The following is a 21,625-nucleotide window of genomic DNA, read 5'->3' as shown; positions in this document are numbered from 1 at the left end:
TATGACTTTATTTGTGTGAAAAGTGTTTTGTAATTGTGTTCATATAGTACCTGGGTTTGTTTCAGCAGGTAGACTCCTAAATATTTTATAATGTCTACAGTAAGTTTAAATGGAATTTCTCTTTCTATCTCTTGCTATTGGGCTTGGTTGGTAATATATAGAAATGCTTATGATTTATGTGGATTTATTTTATATCTTGCAACTTTGTTAAAGTTGTTTATTGTTACAAGTAGTTTTTTACTTGATTCTCTAGGATTGTCTAAGTATATCATTCTTGTAGTTCCTCCTATTAGTTCTACTTCTTATTTACAACATGACTAATGTAAAAATGTGTTTAATAGGAATGTATATGTAAAGCCTATATCAGATTACACGGTGTTTTGGGGAAGAAGTGATGAATCCCTAAAAGGAAAAACCTGAACCCCAAAAAAGAAAATCCCTGGACATTTCCCAAATCTCTGGCATTTGCCTGAAGCTGTAATTTGCTCAACTGGCCTTTCCTTGTGGCTAAACACAATCTCCCAATTCTATTCTGTTATCTCCTGATCGCCCCTGGCCACTTCCCACCCTTAATCCTATCTAGACTCCATTCTCCCTTGGCCACATGGTTCACCAGGTCCCTGCTCTTCTGTTCATCCCAGCTTACTGGCCACTCTTATCCAGATCCTCCTTTGACCCCTCCTTTAGTCAACCAGACTAAGTGGCCACTCCAGGATCCTTTCCACAGTCTTCTTGTATATATGATGCATTTTGTTTCCATTAAGGTGCTCAGATTCATCAAGAGTCTACCCAAGGGCTCAGAGTCTTAAGATCTGGCCTGCTTGCATTAGCATACAACTGCATAGATTCCTTAAGATTCTGGCCAATATGGCAGATTCTTTAAATCTCACCCATTACCAAATGATGTTGTAATAAACCTTGTCTTTGGCTGAAAGAAGGCTTGGGTTGAATTCATTCAGCCAGGACCCACATGTTGTGATTTTGGGGTCCCAGCACTCCTAAACTTCTAAACCTCAACAGGACATGAGGAGAGAGGGAGAGAAAATTTAAAACTCAAAAGCTTATGAAAGTGAATGTTGAAAACTAAAAATAAATAAATAAAATTTTAAAATGTGCTAACCAGAAAAAAAATAACTGCAGATAATATAAAATACTTAGGAGTCTACTTCCTGAAACAAGCCCAGGGATTATATGAATACAATTACAAAATACTGTTCATACAAATAAAGACAGATCTAAAATATTGGGAAAGTATTCATCGCGCATGTGTAGGCCAAGCCAATACAAGAAAAAATGACAATTTTACCAAAGTTAATTTACTTCTTCAGTCCCATACCAATAAAATTACCAAAGAATTAATGAAAAAAATGTTAAGGAAGGCAGCCTAGCAGTTCCAGATTTTGAACTATATTACAAAGCAGTAATCATCAAAACAATCTGGTACTGGCTTCAAAACAGAGTAGATTGGGTACACAATATACAGTAGTAAATGACCATAGTAATCTAATGTTTGATAAACCCAAAAATCCAAGCTTTGGGGAAAGAACTAAACATCTGAGAACAATTCCAGGAGAAATAGGAAAGTAGTTTTGGCAGAAACTAGGCACAGGCCAACATCTCACACCATATACCAAGAGAAAGTGAAAAGGGATAAATGATTTAGACATAAAGGGTGACATCATAAGTAAATTAGGGGAACATGGGAAAATGTATCTGTTAGAGCCATGGATTAAGAGCTTGTGATGAAATAGAGGAGATGATGGGAAGTAAAACAGATAATTTTGATTACATGAAATGAAAAACTTTTGCATAAACACAACTAATGCAGCCAAAATTAGAAAGAAAACAAGAAACTAGGAAATAACTTTACAGCAATTTTCTCTAAAGATCTCATTTCTTAAATATATAGGGAACTTGAGCCAAACTTATAAAAATAAGAGCCATAACCCAGTTGATAAATAGTCAAAGGATATGAATAGGCAGTTTTCAGAAGAATTCAAAGCTATTCAAAAGTCACTTGAAAAAATGCTCTAATCCCTACTGACTAGAAAAATGAAAATTAAAACAATTCTGAGATACCACCTCATCACAGAAAAGAAAAATGGCAAATGCTAGAAGGGGTGTGGAAAAATTGAGACACTAATGCACTGTTTATAGAATTTTGAACGAGTTCAGCCATTCTGGAGAGTAGTTTGGAACTATGTTCAAATGACTATAGATCTGTGCATACCCCTTGACCCAGCAATACTAGCTCTGTATCCCAAAGAGATCAAAGAAAAGGGAAAAAGACACGTTTGTACAAAAATATTTATAGCAACTCTTTTTGTTGTGCAAAAGAATTGGAACGTGAGAGGATACCGGTCAATTGAGGAATGGCTGAACAAGTTACAGTATATTATTATGATGGAATACTAGTAGGGGCAGACTACTAGGGCCAACTGGCCCTGAAGTCAGGAGGACTTGAGTTCAAATCCAGTCTCAGACCAAACACTTGACACTTAGTAGCTGTGTGACCCTGGGCAAGTCACTTAACCCCAATTGCCTTAAAAAAGAAAAAAATACATTTAAAAAAAAATGATGGAATACTAATGTGGAATAAGAAATGATGAACAGGATGGGTTCAGAAAAACTTGTGAGTCTTATATGAATCATTGCAAAGTGAAGTGAGTAGAACCAAGAGAACATTGTACACGGTAACAGCAACATTGTAAGGATAACTGATTGTGAAAGGCTCAGCTACCCTGATCAAGACTGATCCAAGACAGTTTCAAAGGATCCATGATGAAAAATGCTATCTACCTCCAGAGAAAGAACTGATGAGCTCTAAATGCAGATAGAAGCATACTTTTTAAAAACTTTCTTTATTTTTAGTATTTTATTTTGTTTCTGTTTTCTTTTGCAACATGACTAATATGGAAATATTTTGTATAATTGAAGTCAAACTGCTTGCCTTCTCAAGGGGAGAGGAGAGTAGGGATGGAAAGAGAATTTGGAACTCTAATTTTTTAAATGATTGTTAATGAAATAAATAAAAATAAAAATAAAAATGTTATGGCTTTTACCCATTAATTAAATTACCTAATTTAAAAAATAATTTTAATATTCCCTTGCGCTATAGACACTGAACCTGAGCATGTCAGATTCTGTGAACCTTCCTCTGTTCTCTGGTCTTATATATATTTATATGGAGCTGGTGTTCATTGAATGAACCTACCTAAAATTTTTAATCAATAGTAATAAACAATGTAGTATCATGAAGCTTTTGCCCAAGCAAAGGGTGCTATTGTCCCCTTAGTTCACTATCAGAAATCAAGTTATCTTTCATTTTTATGTTGCCCTTTCACCCATGAATGGAATGCTGAAATACTGAAGCCCCCTCAGTGTAGGATCCCACCCTACATTTCTCAGAAGCTAAGAAAATAAAGTGTCACAAGTAGTTCAGGTGACAGAGCCACATCCTGTTCACCTGAATACTATCCCTCCTTAGGCCCCCTCCCCTGTTTCCCTCCCTTTTTGTCCTTGGTGCTGGGGAGAAGTTTCCTAGCTTAGACTGTGAGCTCTGAAGCCCAGCCAATGGGAAGAAGAGCAGTGGGTGGCTGGGGGGAATTGCAGTTAGGATCTATATAATCTGGTGAGCTGAACACATTTCCACTCTTTTTGGTCTGCGCCATCTTTTGGGTGCTCTGAGGGAGCCCCTTCTCAAGAAAGCCAATAAACGAACTACTCTTTTTGCTAATATTTCTGAGTCTCTGATTTATTAGTAAGGGTCTTTGTACCCCACACACCTACTTCACCCTCTCCACCAACAGAAGAGAAGCAAGAACCCATTTTTATCTGTAACCACTCCTACTAGGAGCTATGAAGATAGAGAAGGTATACTTGCCCAGCCCTTCAATTTTTTCCATAGAGTTTATAAAACCATTCCCCACTAAAAACACTATTTGCCTAGTATATAAATGATCTAGCCCTAATGTAACCACGCCTACTTACTTTAGGGTAAATCGAGTAAGAATTGGGTGAGGGTGGGGAGATTGTTCATATTTTACCTAGCTTGGGCCCTTATTAATCTGAGGAAATTTCTCCACTGGGCAGTCTAGAAAAAGGCATCAACTTCCCACTTACAGTGTGGCCACAATGTATCAGAAAAGAAAAAGAAAAATGAACAAACCCATGAACAAATGTAAAATATTTAGCAATAAGCAATTTATAGTATAGATGTTGGCCTGTGCCTAGTTTCTATCTTATCCCTCCTCTCCTTCTGTCCATATAGGGTTATCAACATTTTGCTCCTAAGGGAAGGCATAGAGGAAAGAACTGTGGGCCATTCCCTCCATTCCAAAACAAACTACTGCCTTGAGGTAAAAATGCAAAAGGTAGTTTTGGAATTTTGTCTGTTGAACATGAAATAAGTTATAGTGATGAAGATGGGATCTAGACCCCAAAAAGGAAAAACTCTGGACTTTTCCACAGGGCCATATCTCTGGCCTTAGCCTCAGGCTATACTCCTATCAACTGGCCTTTCATTATCCCTTAAACCCAATCTCCCAATTCTGTTACCTAGCCCTCCATTGTCTATTACCTCCCTATGGCCCAGGCCACTTCCCACCCTTAATCATATCTAGACTCCATTCTCCCTAGGCCATGTGGTCCAGGTCCCTGGTCTTCTGTTCACCCCAGCTTACTGGCCACTCCCATCCAGATCTTCCTTAGACCCCTCCTCTAGTCACCCCCAAGCTACTTGGCCACTCCTAGATCCCTCTCACAGTCTTTCTGTATTTAAGCTCTATCTTGTCTCCATTAAGGGGCTCAGATCCTTAAGACCTGGCCCTCTTACATTAGGGATACAAATGCTTAAATTCCTTAAAAGTTTGGCCAATATGGTGAATGTCCTAATAAACCTTGTCTTTGGCTTAAAGAAAGCTTGGGTCAAATTCATTCAGGTAGTACCCACGTGTTATGATTTTGGGGTCCCAGCACCCCTAAACCTCTACAATAGCACATTTTTAAAAAGTATTTCAATTGCAGTTAATGCTGTCAACCTAAAGTAGGAAAATAGAGAAAGATCAGTATGATGAGATTTAGGGGATTAGGGGTGCTGGGACCCCAAAATCACACCACATGGGTCCTACCTCAAAGAATTCGACCCAAGCCTTCTTTCAGCCAAAGACAAGATTTATTAGAACATCCATCATATTGGGCAGACTCTTAAGGAGTCTGAACATTAATGAGCTATTGGCTAGATTATAAGAATCTAAGCCCTCGGCTAGACTATAAGAATCTGAGCACCTTAACGGAGATAAAATAGACCTCATATACAGAAAGACTGTGGGGGGTGATCTAAGAGTGGCCAAATAGTTTGGGGTGACTGGAGGAGGGGTCTAAGGAAGATCTGAATGGGTGTCACCAGTAAACTGGGGTGAATAAAACTCCTGGCACCTGGACCACTTGGCCAAGGTAGAATGGAGCCTAGTTAGGATTAAGGGTGGGAAATGGCCTGGGGACATGTAAGACAATGGAGGGCCAGGCTATGTTAAGGGTAACAGAGATTAGGCATAGCAGCAATGAGAGGCCAGTTGATGGGATTATAGCCCAGGGGGAATGCCCCTGGGAGAGTCCAGGGTTTTTCCTTTTTGGGGTCTAGATCCCATCCTCATCAAGTACAGTAACTATTTGGAGGCAGAAGTGGAAAGGAATTAATTGACTCTTGGGCAAGGCTAGAAAGTGATCTAGGAAGTAAAAAATCTGAAAGAAGCAGGAGATACTGTGGGAGAGGCCAGATAAATTTGCAGAAACAAGAAAAAAAACTAGCTTGGAGAAGGGAAAGATTTCTTGCTGTAAATTCCATGAACAAATTCAAGAAGCAAGGAGTAGAAATGTGAAAGCCAGAGATCCATAGGAATTAGTGAGGGACTTACATGAAGCAATATTTTAAAGACTGACTCCTAGGTATTTTGGAGTAAATTTGCACAAAAGCTTACATTCTCACTAGAGTTTCTAAGCTGAATCAGTAAAGTACAAAGAACAGAAAAGTTGCACTGACATAATAAACAGAAGTCAGATTATATTAGGTGGAAAATAGGGGCTAAGATTAAGAAGGTGGAATAAAGGAATAAGAAAGGAGGGAGGGAAGGACTGTTGAATATACTGATTGGAAAGAAGAAAGAGTGGGTCATATGTACATACTGACTGATGGGGTTGGGATCTGGACTCCAGAAAGGAAAAATCCTGGACTTTCCCACATGGCCAAATCTCTGGGGTCCCCTGAGGCTATAATCCCATCAATTAGCCTTTCATAGTGGCTACACCCAATCTCCCAATTCTGTTACCCTTAACCTAGCCTAGTCCTCCATTGTCTTATTTCCCTATGGTCACTTCCCACCCTTAATCCTATCTAGGCTCCATTCTCCCTTGGCCATGTGGCCAGGTCCCTGGCTTTCTGTTACCTCACAGTCTCCCCCACTCCTCCAAACTACTTGGCCACTCCTAGATCCCTTCCATAGTCTTTCTGTGTAGAAGGTCCATCTTGTCTCCATTAAGATGCTTGTATTCTTTTTTTTCCTTTTTTTTTTAAGGCAATTGGGGTTAAGTGACTTGCCCAGGGTCACACAGCTAGTAAGTGTCAAGTGTTTGGTCTGAGGCCGAAATTGAACTCAGGGCTTCCTGACTTCAGGGCTGATGCTCTACCCACTGCACCACCTAGCTGCCCCAAAATACTTGGATTCTTATAATCTAACTACTCCTCAGATTTTTACAATCTAGCCAATAGCTCACGCATGCTCAGATTCCTTAGGAGTCTGGCTAATATAGTGGATCTTTAATAAACCTTGTTTTTAGCTGAAAGAAGGCTTGGATCAAACTCTTTCAGGCAGGACCTACATGTGATCTTGGGGTCCCAGCACCCCTAAACCTCTAGGTTTCTTTCCTTCCTTGTATAGTACATGTAGGCCTTGGAACTACTTTTCCAACCCTCACTTGAACTAACAGACTGAGTCCTCAGAGTTTGGCTATATCTTTCTGAATTCTAACTATTACAAGGGGGAGGAATGGTTTTCTAGTGCCATAATTCACAAGTACCCACTATATGCTTACCCTCATGATTATAAATTAATATCAGTTAACCAGATTTAATTAGCTTTTTGTACGTGGTATTGACTAAAGTAGTATGCAGAAGGAAAAACAGAGTTAGCTATGATCATTGAAATAGAGTCTTTGAAATTGTCAACATACAGAAAGTCCATGCTTCCCTCCCCCCAAAATAATCTGAACATTTCTGGATATACAGAAGTGGATACAGAATAAAGTGAACCAATTTTAGTTCAAATGACTTCCTTGACTTGGTTAAATAAATATACATGTGTAAGCTGCTTTCTCCTGGGGGCCAAGTCTCCAAGCAGTCACTTCATTGACATGAGGAAATCAGAGATATGCTTAAAAACAACCCAGACTCCCTCCAATTTCCAATCCTCTTGGGCTGGCAACAAATAACATATCCCAGAACATCTGAAAATTTCAAAATGTATTCTTTTGTTCATCTTTTGTTAATTTCCCCAGATATCAGCTCTTCAGGCAGCTCTCTACGTCCACTCTCAGCTGAGGCCATTCACTGTTTCCATGTCGTTGTTCTTTCTTTGTTCTCAAAGACAACATCAAACTATGATGTCTTGACTTGAGTGTGAATTAGATTTAAGTGAGGCAGAGCTGAGCAAAGTCATCAGCTTCACTCCTCCAGAATCATCAGAATCCAGAGGTGAGACAAAGTCAAGATGACTGGCAATGGCAGGGGTTGGAGTGGATGACCTTGCTCTTTCTAAATTAAGGTCTTTCCCAGGTCTCATTTTGTTTGAGGCTGTGCCAATTCAATGACTAAGGGCTAGGTAAGAATTGAGACAAAAAGTGACCTAGTTTATCATCACAAAAGTACCTTTCTGGGAAGGGAAGTTTCTGTCCACAACAGAAAACAATTGCTATTTACATTCATTGTAAGCCTTCTAGACCTAAACAATGAGCAAGGAGGCTAGGGCTAAGGGCTATTATTGGCCTTTCAACAAAAGTCAGAGTTATTGGGGTTTAAAGGTATAGTAAAGCTCCATTTGAATTATAATGAGCTTTTCTAAAGCCTATTTTTTCAGAGCTATATTTCAAGAAATCATAACTGAAAAGCTACACAGGACAGAAAGTATATTTTCCCAGCTTTTTCAAAACAAAACAAAAGAAAATCACAATAAATAAATAATAGGAGGAAAAAATTTGGCTTTCAAACCTTAAAATATCATATAAAATATAAGTGACCAAAAATTATATTCCTATGGTTAAAGCATCCATATACAAGAGTGCCATGTTTCCTTACTTTCCTCTCCACCTCAAAACCACTCTTTCCTTCCTTGTATAGTACATGTAGGCCTTGGAACTACTCCCTCAACCCCTACTTGAACTAACAGATTGAGTTCCCAGAGTTTGGCTATATCTCTCTTTCTAAACTCTAACTATTACAAGGGGGAGGGATGGGAAGGCTTTCTAGTGCCATAATTTACATGTATCCACTATATGCTTACCCTCATGATTGTAAGTTAATATCAGTTAACCAGATTTAATAAGTTTTCTGTAAGTGGTATTGACTAAAGTAGGACAGTTGGTACTGTCAACTCTGGTAACAAATGACCAAAGAGTCACAGAGGTTTTGTAACTATTGTTAATTCCAAAAACACCAAAGCTCACACAGGTTAAAAGCCAAAAGCTTTCTTTATTCCACCGGGGCAGAGAAATTAAGACACACATGTGGGGGCCTCCAAGCTCTTTGGTGTTTTTGGAGTTAACAATGGTTGCAAAACCTCCGTGACTCTTTGGTCATTTGTTATCAGAGTTGACAATTTGGTAGTAGCAGTGAAATCAGAAAGTGAAAATTACCTTCTGCTCTGACCCCAGTGAAAAGTACAGTACCTACAGAAGCCCTTTGAACTCAGCTGGATTGAGCTTGGAGAGCAGTGGCGAGTGACTTTCTTTTCCTGATTCTTGAACTCCCCATCTTTGGTAGAGCTCTGGCCCCTTAGAGGATTGAAATTTTGGCTGAGGCCAACTGAAGATAAGTTTTGTTGGCCCTCCCTTGGAAGAGGTTTTATTTGGACCCTCATGGGAAAGATTTTGGGTGTCTGTCCCCTATAGGGACTTTGTTCCAACTGTAGTCTTAAGAGCTTTAGAAAGGATATTGCTTTCTCCTAGGCCTGGAAACAAGCTTTGGATGACGATCCACCTCAGAAAACAGCAGTGTGAAGTCCACATCATGGGCCCCAAAGTTGTAGGCATGTGATTAATTGACAGAAATTGACCCAAGATGACTCCAGGCACCGTTGGCCAATGTAGGGTTCTTTTGATTAGGATAAAATAAATTACCTTAAGAAATGTCTTGATGAAGCCAGCAAGAAAATTAAATATCCCAAATAGGATGTTTTTAATAAATGTCTAATCAAAAACCACCAATAGAGAAACATTTTATAACTTAGATTCCCTTAAGAAAAGCTTAAATTGAATCATCCTATCTATGTGTCTGTCCTATTTTGTTTGTATTTTTGTCTTTGTGAAATGTAAAATATAAAATATCTATGTCATGTTTGTGTTATTTGTAGGTTCTGTTACCTTGAAGGATTTAAAATATAGCCAGTCAAGAAAACCGGAAAAGATTAATGAACTTTCATACTTGAAGCAATTGTCCCAGTAAGCAGGGCTAACTCCCACTTTACACCTTCCCAGGGAGATTAGGCTATAAGAAAAGAGAAAAAAATATGCACAACACTTTATTTTTCTGTTATTTCAGCTTTAGCTGAGTTGAAATCACTGAAATAGTCAGATAACCAAAGTTTGTAGAACTGCTAAAAACATTCTGGTAGATTTTGGAGGTTAAGGAGATTAATAATTAAAGAGTTTAAAGATTTATCATTTTTAAGATTGCAAGGGAAGAGTCCTGGGATTTTGGATAATTTCAGGAACTCACTCTCTTAGGAAATATTTGAGTAAGTTTTGGGGTACTATTCTGTAGAATTTGTTTTAATGAACAATAAGAATTACAATCTCATAGAAGTTAAAATAGCATTTGAACTTCCCCAGAAGATTGACAGCTTCATTGTTTTAGGGCAATGAAGGAAGGCAGCTAGTTTAGAAGGAATCTCAGAGTGGAGGGGGTGAGGAGGACAATAGGTATATGTTCTGCACTTTACAGTCACTCTGGTTAACTCTTCCTTGACCATGAAAAGGGAAAAGATTGTTTAAGCCATGGATTTCCTGTGACACCCCTGAATTCAGAGACCCTCTCCCTCTTATCTTGTTAAACCCTCTCATCCCAGATCAAGTTCCCAAATACAGGTGTTAAAAGAAAATGCTGGAAAAATGTAGGGGAACATGAATTACATTCTGGTTGCAGAAATGTATTAGCTGTGTAACTCAAGCAAGTTATCTTATCTCTGTTTACCCCAATTTCCTGAACTGTAAAGAGAAAAATAATAATGGTACCCACCTCCCAGGGTTGTTGTGAGGATCAAGATGATATAATGATTGTAAAATGCTTAAAACAATGACTGGCATATGCTAAGCATTGCATTATTATTGTTTCTTTAATTCAATGTAATTGTTATAATCTAAAGTGGGTTAAAAATGCCAAAGTTAATAAGATTAATGATTTTTTCCTATGGGATAATTTGGAAATGTATTTGACTGAATGAATGTCATCTGAAGTTTTGTTTCATGTTTTAAATACATAATATTGTTTTTTATTACTGTATTTCTAAATTCTCTTATATTGTGAAATTTGAGAAACCATTGTGACAGAAATCCTGTCAGGCAAATCCTCCGTTTTAATTTGTAAGCTGTTATACATGAATTGGACTTTTAAAAGAATGTGATAAGAAGAAATAGGTATTTGAAAACTGTTAAATATTTAATGAAGTATATTTTGTTATAAAACAGATAATATTAATAAGTTTACTCTAATACCAAATTTTAAATAAAAATTTTTGGCTATTATAAAAGTGTATATGGTGGTTTAAAGATGTAACTTCAACTTATTAATGATGAGTCAACTGTCAGGTATTTGCTGTATGTCTGAAGCCCTAGAATGTGGTTAGTTTTTATTTATAAACAAAGGATAAATGAAATGTTAACTGTTAGGGAAATGTCAGAAAAGATATTCAAGCCCTAAGTTGTGGTCAGTGAAATTTTGCTATTTAAGGTAAAAATTCTTGGGATTGTAACCACTATTGTTTTGAGTTTTGATTGCAGGGATAATTGTCTGAATTCTCATGAAGCCAATAGTAGTGCTGCAGTCTGAGAACTGCTAAAGGCAGAAGTCTGCACCTGGGAAAAGATCTGGGGGTGACCTTGGCATGTCCTAGGTAGGATCCTCCTGACTGTATTTCCTCATTGTGCTATTTCCTGTAGAGGAAAATTTCCCACCTGGTTAATCCTGAGCCTTGTTTTTAACACCCTGTGACTAAATGATTGGTTGTTAGATATGACTCATGCAGACATGAGTCAGGCCTGGAATCAAATAGAGTTAAGGGAGTTTTCCCTCCTGTTATGATATATGAGGTGTTCTCACCTGATAATGGCATCTGATATATAGCATCCTGTCAGTTACTTCAAATTGTGATTTGATTGATTCAATTGATTCCCCCATATTTATCCATACATTTCTCTTCAAAGAAAAGATAACCTCCCAACTTCCATAGTTGTATTTTCACCTGTTTTCTTGTATACTATCTTTTGTTGTCAATTCCATGGGGACCTTAAAAGGCCCTCCCTTCATCTCTGTTGAAGTGTCATGTCTGTTGAATCCCTACACAACATTCAAGGCCTAGACCAAATGCCATTATCTTACTGACATCTTTGGTGCTTTCTCCAGTTGGAAATGATTTTTCTCTTATCTCACCTTATAACACTTAATAATCCTCTCATGCCCTTACTTCATTCTGTCATTATGAGTATAAAGGAGCACTTCACCAGAGAGCCTAGTCCTTATCTGCATGCACAGAGTCCTTGGCCAATGTAATGCCCCTGTGGACTTTGGAGTATAACCAGATATTCTTTAATTGGTTCTGGGACACTAATGATGTGATAAAGAGGAGTCTTTTTGATGGCTATAGAGCAGGAACTGGAGTATATTCAAAAGGCACTAGTCAAACCAGACTTGTCCTTTGGATGAGCTTTTGCCTGATATATTCAAGTGAGGAGAACTAATTGCTCAGTGGAGAAGAGAGACCTTAAGCCTTTCTTTCCATCTTTCTTTCCACCAGGGCTGCCACAAAGTGAGCCCATGGTCCTGCTGTTGTTCTTATTGCTGTGTTGTCCTTTCTTCCTCCATCTAGATGAAGGTAATTAGAGATAACTATGAGCAAGTGAGCTTTAAAAAAGTCAAGAAGGCAAGCCACTAGGAGGTTTGGGAGTAAAATCCATGCTGGGTTTTGTGGCCAGGCGCTCCAGCATCAGGCTGAGATCCAGAGATTTAGCGCAACAGTATCTGAGCTGCGAATTCATTGGAACAAATGCTATGATCCACAAATTGAGTCATCTGATCCTTCTCTGATATAGGAGACTACGCTCCCAGCTTTTGAAGTGAAACATTTGTACTTTGGTTCTGATTATATCTTTGAAGTAAATATCCCCTTGTAAAAGCTAAGCAATGTTAATTAGTCAAATGGAATGAAGAGGTTAGTTACTATCATTTGTGTGGGGTTGGAAATACACTAAGATGGCTCTAATCAATAGCATTAGAGAAAGACACCCCAAATCCTCAATGGTACTCTTAAAACTCTGAGAAGGAAATGTAGCCTTCCTTAATCTGGGAGAGTGAGATTATAGTAATTGTTACATATTTATTTGTGTTCACTTTATCACCCCCAAGATTGTAATACCTGAAGACAGGAGCCATCTTCTTTATCTTTGCATCTACCCTGGAATTTAGAATAGTATATTATATATAGGAAAAATTTCATAAATATTTGTTAAATGAATGTTAAATATTGACTTGTCTCCTTAATTAGCTTCTCTCTTCCTTTCCTTCTCTTTCCCCTTCTCTCTTCCTGTCTTTTCCATTGGCATCATTCCCTCTGCCTGTAAATATGTGCAAGTCATCCCATATTTTGGAAAAAAGATTTGTACAAACCAACTCACCTGTCCTCCTGACACATAAACCCTGGACAAAATATTGTAAATATCTCTCAAAAAATACCTCTAGCCTGTGTCCCCACCCAGGGAATTCCTGAATTTATTTTGCTTCCCAGAAAGAGCCTTTGGCTCCTCTGCAATTACTCAGGTTAATAAGACATTGAAAATAGAAAAAAAAAAGGCTCATTTGTATAACAAAAAAGCTAGACAAGACTCACACCAAACATACAGACATTTAAGAAAACCTTCCCACTTCCAATGTGAAATTATATAGTCCATGTGACTCACAGGACCATGAAAGTAACAGGCAAGGTTTGCTAATACAGGCCATTGTGCTAATTGCTAATACATGTCTTGTTGCTCCTTGGTTCTGGCCCCTCCTCTGCTGTCAGTTTGGCATCTGGCTCTGGCTGCTTCTCTGAGGGTGGAGGGGATAATGCATTCTAGAAGTAACTCTCTTCAGAACGGGTCTCTTTCCATGTTCATGTGCAGAGTTTGGTGTCTGTCTCTCAATTGCTGGGGCTTCCCTCTTGGGGCTACACAGATGTAGCATCGGCTTCTTTCCAAGTCCACATGCATTTCAGCATCTCTGACTCATCTGGCCTGCCATTGTTTCCAGGTCTTTGTGGTGAGCTCACAATCCATCTGTGTCTTCAGCCATTAGCTCACATTATCCATCTTCTGCAGAAGCAGATTTATTTCATGCATCTATCTCAGGAGTCCCTTGTACACAAGAAAGGAAGGGCTTACCAAACTCCTCTAGGTGCAAATCTTCTCCTTTTTTACTTCCAAACATCTAGAACAAGAGGTCTGCACCTGATGCTTCTATTTCCTTACTACTCACTTCTTAAATCTCTGCAACTTGGCTTCCACTCCTACTTTATTGAAACTGTCCTGGTTTCAAAATTCATTTGCCATTTTCTCACCAGATCTCATTTACTTTGTAGCAACTGACATTGTTGAACTTCTACCCTTTTGATATGAAGAATTGTAAACTATCCATGAGCATAGGAAAACATGTTCCAAATCACTAATAATAAGAGAAACACGATTTAAAACAACTTTGAGGTTCTCCCTTACACCCTGAATATTGGGGGAAAGGATAGAAAATGGAAACAGTTAGTGTTGGAGGGGTTGTGGGAACATAGATATAGTAATGCACTAATGGTTTTCATTCTGGAAAGCTATGGAAATATGTAAAAAATGTGACTATACTGTTTGTACCCTCTGACCCACCAATCTGAGTACGTATTCCAAAGAGGTAAAAAACAGAAAGATCCAAGATACACCAAAGTATTCCTAGCAGCACTTTTTGTGGCAATAAAGAACTGACAACAAAGTGGGTGCTCTTCTATTAGAAAATGCATTACCAAACTGTGACATAGATATAAAACAGAATATTGTTGTATAACCAGAAACAACAAACATAATAAATTGAGACACAAAGAGTTGTATGAACTAATGGAGAGTTAAATAAACTGAACCAGTATGATATATACAGTGATGCAAATGGAAAGACCACTAAGAGGAAGCTGAACTTGGTATAACTGATAAACCAATAGTGGTCCCAGAGGACAGATAATAAAACACACTTTCCCTGCCCTTGGCAGAGAAGCAGGGTACTACATACAGCAAGGTTTTGCTTAGTGTGAATAATGAGCGGCCTATAGCTATTGCATGTATTCAAATTTGTACTATTCAAAGTAACAATCATGTAAAATACAGTCATTTGTTCCAAGCCAATAGAAATATGCCATGTAAATTCAAATAATGCACCTGCTTTGTGGGGTTCCTTATTCACACTAATCAGGACCTAGCTGTACTAGAGGATAACACTGCATATTGTCAGATATAAGTAGCATTTATATAACACTCCACAGATATTATCTCATTTTATCCTCACAACAACCCTGGGAGGTAGGTGCTATTATTATCCCCATTTTATAAATGAGGAAACTGAGACAGACAGTATTTCATTGACTTGCTTTGGGTCACACAGGGTCTGATGCTGGATTTGATCTCAGGACTTCCTGATTTCAAGGTGGGCACTTGAACCACTGTGCTGCCCACTTGCCTCGATTGATCTTCCTAATTATATACTCATAACTAAATATTATTATGCCTTCACTACTTCACAATGATGGGAGCCTGGCTGGGATATGAAAAATATATAACAAATTCCATCTAGTAGCTCCAAAACTGTCCTGTTGTTTATGTCCCACACTGAACTTCCCCCTGTTCTCTCCTTTGTCCATTTAAGATTTTCGTTGACACTCTTTAAAAAAAAAAGTCAATCTCATCCTCCCCTTTTCTCTACTATAACTATAGAGAGATAGTGAGGAGTTGAGAAAAACCCCTAGGCTGTAAGCCTGAGGGACTGGGAGGATTTGCCCCTATAGCAGTCATAGGGAAGGTAGGAATTGGAGGATGGGTTTAAGGGGAAAAGATAATGAGTTCGAAACATAATAGAGAAAGATAACAAATACTAATTTACTGACTGACAAGTTGCATTGCAAGAGGCTTATGACCTGTTAGGCATTTTACCACAGATGGCCCTAATACATGATGAAGAATTGCCATAGATGTCACGATCTGTGCTGTGTTCTAGATATTCTTGATGCTGTCATCATCTTAGAGTCACCACATTGCATTAGGAGACCCACTGTGGACTGCAAACATATGACTCTTTGGGAGGAAGGGTCATAGGTTTTCTTTTTTCCTTCTTTTTCTTTTCCCCTTAATACTGCCTTTGCCAAGACAATTGTCTAGTAAAAGCTATGAAGGTATCTAAATTGTGCAAGAGATTCCAAAAGATCCTTAGGACCTTGACATCATGGAGATAGCACATGATAGGACCAGGGTTCCCCATTTTCCTGCAATAGTAATTGGTTTTACCTAAAAGGCAACAAAACTATCTCTGGAACTTAATTGGCTCCTGCCTCCACTGACACAGCTTCCTGGTCACTGAAGGGCACTCACTCTGACTTAGTGGATGTCTGAAGACCACCAGAGTTACCATACCCTGCCCTACTATCCAGAATTCCAGAGGTTAGGTGCCACTATATCCTTGCAAATCCTTGCAGTGTTAGAGTAAAGTAAACCTCCTTTTATTAACTGTTCAATGCCTTTCAAGTAACTTGTTTTGTCCCAAAATTGAACCTGAACTAACAGGGTACTGGCCTTAGGCCTCTCCTGAACAACATCCCTTCAAATACTTGAAAGCAGCCTTTTCTTCTCAGGGTAAATCTCCCCAGTTCCTTCAAAGGAAGTTGCAAAGAGACAAATTTAGGTTTAATTTATGGGAAAATTTCCTATCCATTAGAGCAATGAGAAAGTGAAGTGGGCTGCCTTTGGATATATATTCCCCCTTATAGGTTTGGACCAGTTGGCTCTGAGATTCATTCAAGTTCTGAGATGCTCCTATTCTGATCTAGAGACTGACATTCCCAGCACCAGGCTAGAGGGAGGAGGGGAAATGAGTCAGAGAGATTGTGCTTGGAGACCCAACCAAAAGTGTATCCAGGTCCATCCAGTGTCAGGAACAAGTACCCACAGGTTACATATCCTAGGAGTTTTCTTTTTGAAGGTCTAGAGTACACCCAGGGCTATACCTGGCATTCTCTGTCCTTATTCCCTGCCAAGATGGCACTTCTTCCTTCCAAAATTCGCTTCATAGCTTCACTATCCAGTATGCTTTCCACTATAGCAGCAGAATCTTTTTTACTATGGTTAAACTTTCTAGCTTTGACTCCTAGAAGGACTCCTCTATTCCTTCAAATACTGTCCCAATTAAAAAACAAAATGACATATGCCTTTACAAGGTAAAATTTGGAAAATACATTTTCTTCTTATTTACCATAGCCATAAAATAGTCATTTTTGAAAAAAGCAGGAATCTACTTATTGATTCTATTTGGTGGCTGAATTAATAAATTTAATGGAAACAGAAGAAAACCTGCTTATAGTCAGACACATTTATGCTAATAAAAACAGAAAATATACAAATTATAAAAAGCAGACCAAGGATGAAGAGTAGGTGCAAAATTAGGTTCAATGACTTACTATGGCCAGGAAATTATGAAGAAGGAGCACCTCTAAAATATTGTTAGAAATTAATGCAAATTTGAAAATGGAAGTTTTAGTTAGAGAATGTGGGTCAATTGCAGCAACACTTACTTTGATGCTTTCATGGATCCATGATCTCTTCACTGTAGGAACTCCATTCATGCCTTCTTATTCTGCACCATTCTGGTCAAAGTCTTTCCATAAAACCTCTGCTGCTGTTTGTCCTTCATTCTTGAAGATGACCAAGACAATTGGTGGAGCTGTGAACTAATCCAGCCATTCTGGAAAGTAATTTGGAACTATGCCCAAAGTCCTGTAAAACTGTGCATACCCATCGACCACTGCTAGATCACTATCCCAAAGAGATTAAAAAAAGGGGAGGGGGGAAGGGCCTATTTGTACAAAAATTAATATAGGAGCTCTTTTTGTGGTGGCAAAGAATTAGAAATTGAGAGGATGACCATAAATTTGAGGAATGGCTGAACAAGTTGTAGTATATGATTATAATGGAATACTATTGTGCTATGAGAAATGACAAGCAGAATGCTCTCAGTAAAACTGGGACTTACATGAATTGATGCAGAGTGAAGTGAGCAGACCAGAACACTGTACACAATAACAGCAACATTATACAATTGACTTGCCCATTCTCAGCAATACAATGATCCAAGACAATTCCAAAGGACTCATGAGAAAAAATGCTATCCATCTCCAGAGAAAGAACTGATGGAGTCTGAATACAGATCAAAGCATACTATTTTTTCATTTATTTTTTTCATGGTTTTTTTTACTGTGTTTTCTTTCACAACATAACTAATATGGAAATATGTTTTACATGATTGCACATGTATAATCTATATAAATTGCTTACCATCTCAAGGAGGAGGGAAGGTAAGCAGGGAGAGAATTTGGAACTTAACATCTAAAAAAAATGTTAAAAATTGTTTTTACAAGTAATTGGGAAAAATAATAAAATATTATTAAAAAAATAAAATAACCAAAACTTCTAGCAAAGATCTGAATGGGATATCCCAGTGAAGACTTCTCAGTGTAATTAAGGTAATGAGTTCAGAAGGTAGTGTGAGAAATGAACTCTCAAAAGTGAAGGCTCCTAAAAGGGTCAAATCATTCTTGATTATTATTTTCAAAATCCTCCCCCACTCAGACCCTGTTTTTAAGCATGTAACAGAAACAATAAGTCCTGCCCCACCCCCAACTTGAGTCTTTGCCCTTGGCTTCCTGCCTCTTTCCCTATCTTTGAATTTTGGGCCTGGAATGTAAGCCCCACCTCCCAGTTAGAATGTAAGCCCACCCCCAGTTAAGGGGGTAAGGGATAGTGGTGGGTTGATACTTCTTTGCTGGTGGGTGGAGACTTGTTTGCATAGTGGGTGGAGACTTTGCATGGTAGGCGGAGAATTGCTTTTATAAGGCGGCCCCTGTTAGGAGGTCCATCCTATAAGCTGAAGATTTGTCGATTCTTTTAAATTGGTGGATGCTAGTACAGAATGTGGGCTATCTGTTATGCCCCACTCTCATTAAAATCTTCTAAATGTTCTCATTAGTTCATTGATATATAACATTTTAATGACCTTAAGAAATGAGGCTGAGTTTCTGGTTTTTCCCCTGGGAGTCTTATTTTATTCTTTGGTGAGGCAATTGGGGTTAAGTGGCTTACCTGGGGTCACACAGCTAGGAAGTATGAAGTGTCAAGTGTCTGAGGCCGAATTTGAACTCAGGTCCTCCTAACTCCAAGCCAGTGCTCTATCCACTGCACCATCTAGCTGTCTCTTCCCCCGGAGGTTTTATAAAAAGGAAGCTTTTATACCACAATACCATTAAACTGGATTACATCTCAGATGGAGTAGGAGTAGAAGGTTCAGAGCAAAGAGGACAGCAAGGAGGCCACCTGAAACCACACAAAAATGTCAAAAGCTATGTTATAGCCACATACTCAAGAAAGAAAGAAAACTCACACCAACATAAATTTGTGCTTCTTATTCAAAGATGATACAGTTGTATAAAACACTATCAAATCAATAAACATTTACAAAGCACCTACTATGAGCAAGGTACTATATTAGGCTCTATAGATACAAAGATGCATAGTCCTTGAGCAGAGGAAACTTCTACCATAATGGAACAGGGCATCATATTAAACTCTTCATATGTACAAGAGAAGTGTAATACATAGTAAGGAGTGATAGGAACACAGAAGAGATTCAGATAGGTTCTCGAAAAATTTGAGGAAGAGGATACTTTTAACTGTAAGAATGAGGAAAGGCTATATGGAGGAGACACCTAAAGGAAAAAGAAAGATTCTGAATGTTGATTGCTGTAATAATTTTCATTGTCAGTAAGTTTTCTTTTCTGCTTCTTATCCTAAAGGAATATTTTTAAATTCTGTTCCATTACCTTTATCTAATCCTATTTGTAACAGAATGAACTATTCTTTTCTCTTGGTATTTCCTTTCTTCATAGAAACAGAGAAATCTCAATATTTTGCAAAAATTACACTTACTTTCCTTCCCCAGATTAGCTTTTTTCTCAATTTTGAATTCCTCCTCCTACTTACTTCTTATTCATTATAATTGCTGTCCCTTAACTCTACTTTTTAAACAATTTAAATATGTTAGTCATTCTTTTTAGTGTCACAATCTCATCTAAAATCTTCTCAAGCCTCCTGTTGATGTGAAGGTGATCCTATGTTTTTCTATAAACAGTGTTAATTGGGTTCAGTCCCTCCTAAGTCTCACCAAGTTGGAGGGCTTTTGAGTATAGGCTCAATCATGTTTAAGCTACAGGGAAGATGAAATCATTAAGAGATATAAAAGGCTGACTTCAGATATAGAGAAAGGCACAGAAAAGAAAATTCATGGGAATTGGGACTTTTTCAGTTAAAGGAAGTGCACAAGCATGACACATGATTGTGAATTTGGTACAAATTCTTCTGTAACATGAATAATGGTTCCTAAAAACCTATATATTATAGTATATCAAAGCTAAAGATATGTGGTAGATAGAATCAGATCACGTGGAGCCTGTGGGCATAGAAAGAAAACAAAGGTGTGCCTGATCACCCTAGTTCGGTTCTCCCTTACCACCCACCTCCTAACTGCAAAAGCCATTGGACAAACTTTGATGTCTTTACTTTTTGATCCTAATGAATAAAATTCAAACTCTTTTGCCTGGTGTTCAAGGCCCTTTACAATCTGGGCTGAATTCCCTTTTCCAGCTTTATCGATACTCCATGCTCCAGCCAAACTGCCCTACTTCCTGTCTCCCACACTCTCCCACCTTTGTGCCTTTTTTTTTTTCAAGTTGTGTCTTATATCTGGAAAGTTCTTCCCCAGCTTAATCCCTCTTGAATTCTTATCCATCCTTTGAATCCTTGCTTAAATGCACTCTCCTCAAGTCAGTTTATTTGAACTTCACCTCTTCCCTCAAACTTCCTCTTAGCTCTTACAAAGTCCTTTCTTTGCCCCTGATAAAAATCATTCAGTATTATTGTGTATTATAGGCAACCCTATGTGTCATATCTTTCATGAGACTGAAAGTTCTATATGACAGGGACCTTGTCCTATCCCGACTGCTGCATTTCACAAATTTGCTCTGCACAAAGTAAATGCTTATTAATTTTTTAAAAATTGTGAAAGGTGACAGAACTGGAAGACACAAGGAGATTAGTGAGAAACAAGTTCATGAATGCCGAAGCAGACAGACGTGGTGTAGGGGTAGCAGAGCTGCACAGGTTGTAAGAGGTAAGGGAGTCAAGGGGAAGAAGAACTCATTTATGTTGGGGCTTAGCAGCTGCGGGTGAAGACTGAGAGGTGAGGATTCAGCTCATGCCCAGATCCTGAGGGTCACGGCAACTGAGAAGATGGCAGGAATGGGGACTGACGGACTGGCAGAATTTTAGGGGTCAGCATCGTCTGAGAGGAAAGCAGACACTTTTTTTTTTAACTCCCAGAGGACTCTGAAGTCTGGCACTCTGAGGGTTCAGAGGCTCAGGGGAGTCTTAGGCAGGCTTAGGAGGTTCTGAAGGATTGACTGGCAGAGAGCCTGAGCGCACAGCGGACCCTGGGCCCCGGGGCCGACCGAAAAGGGAAGGGGGACCCAACAAAGGCCAAGGGAACAGTGGGCCTTGGGGCTTTGGGGCGCGACAGAAAGGGGCCCTGAAGGAGGGCACACGGTTTGGGACTCCGGGCGTGTAGCAGCCTAGGCCGCTTCCCTTCCCCGCTCCCCTCTCTCCCTCCCTCCCTCCCTCCCTCCCGGCCGGGCGGAGGCCCCGCCCCTTTTCCCGCCTCCCCGCCGTGCGTGCTTACGTCATCACTCGGCGCCGCCCCCCCAGTGGCTATAATGGAAGCTGGGCCGCTGGTCTCCGGGGCTGCTCCGTCGCTCCCTCCCGGCCTGGC

General features: G+C 39.0%; 1 protein-coding gene across 1 annotated transcript in view; it reads right to left on the bottom strand.

Annotated features, from left to right (window-relative positions):
* The window catches only part of TET1 (tet methylcytosine dioxygenase 1), a 208,981-nt gene extending 187,358 nt beyond the window's left edge, over positions 1 to 21,623 (bottom strand). Inside the window, 2 exon segments of the mRNA XM_078150750.1 lie at positions 17,325 to 19,119; positions 21,536 to 21,623. The gene's annotated coding sequence lies outside the window, so the exon portion shown is untranslated.
* Positions 21,624 to 21,625: the final 2 nt, after the last annotated feature.

This window comes from Phascolarctos cinereus, unplaced genomic scaffold (genome assembly GCF_003287225.1).
Source record: "Phascolarctos cinereus isolate Bilbo 61053 unplaced genomic scaffold, phaCin_HiC Scaffold_3;HRSCAF=262, whole genome shotgun sequence".
NCBI classification, from domain to species: domain Eukaryota; kingdom Metazoa; phylum Chordata; class Mammalia; order Diprotodontia; family Phascolarctidae; genus Phascolarctos; species Phascolarctos cinereus.
The sequence above is the reverse complement of the archived record's forward strand: the minus strand, read 5'-3'. Positions and strand labels throughout refer to the sequence as shown.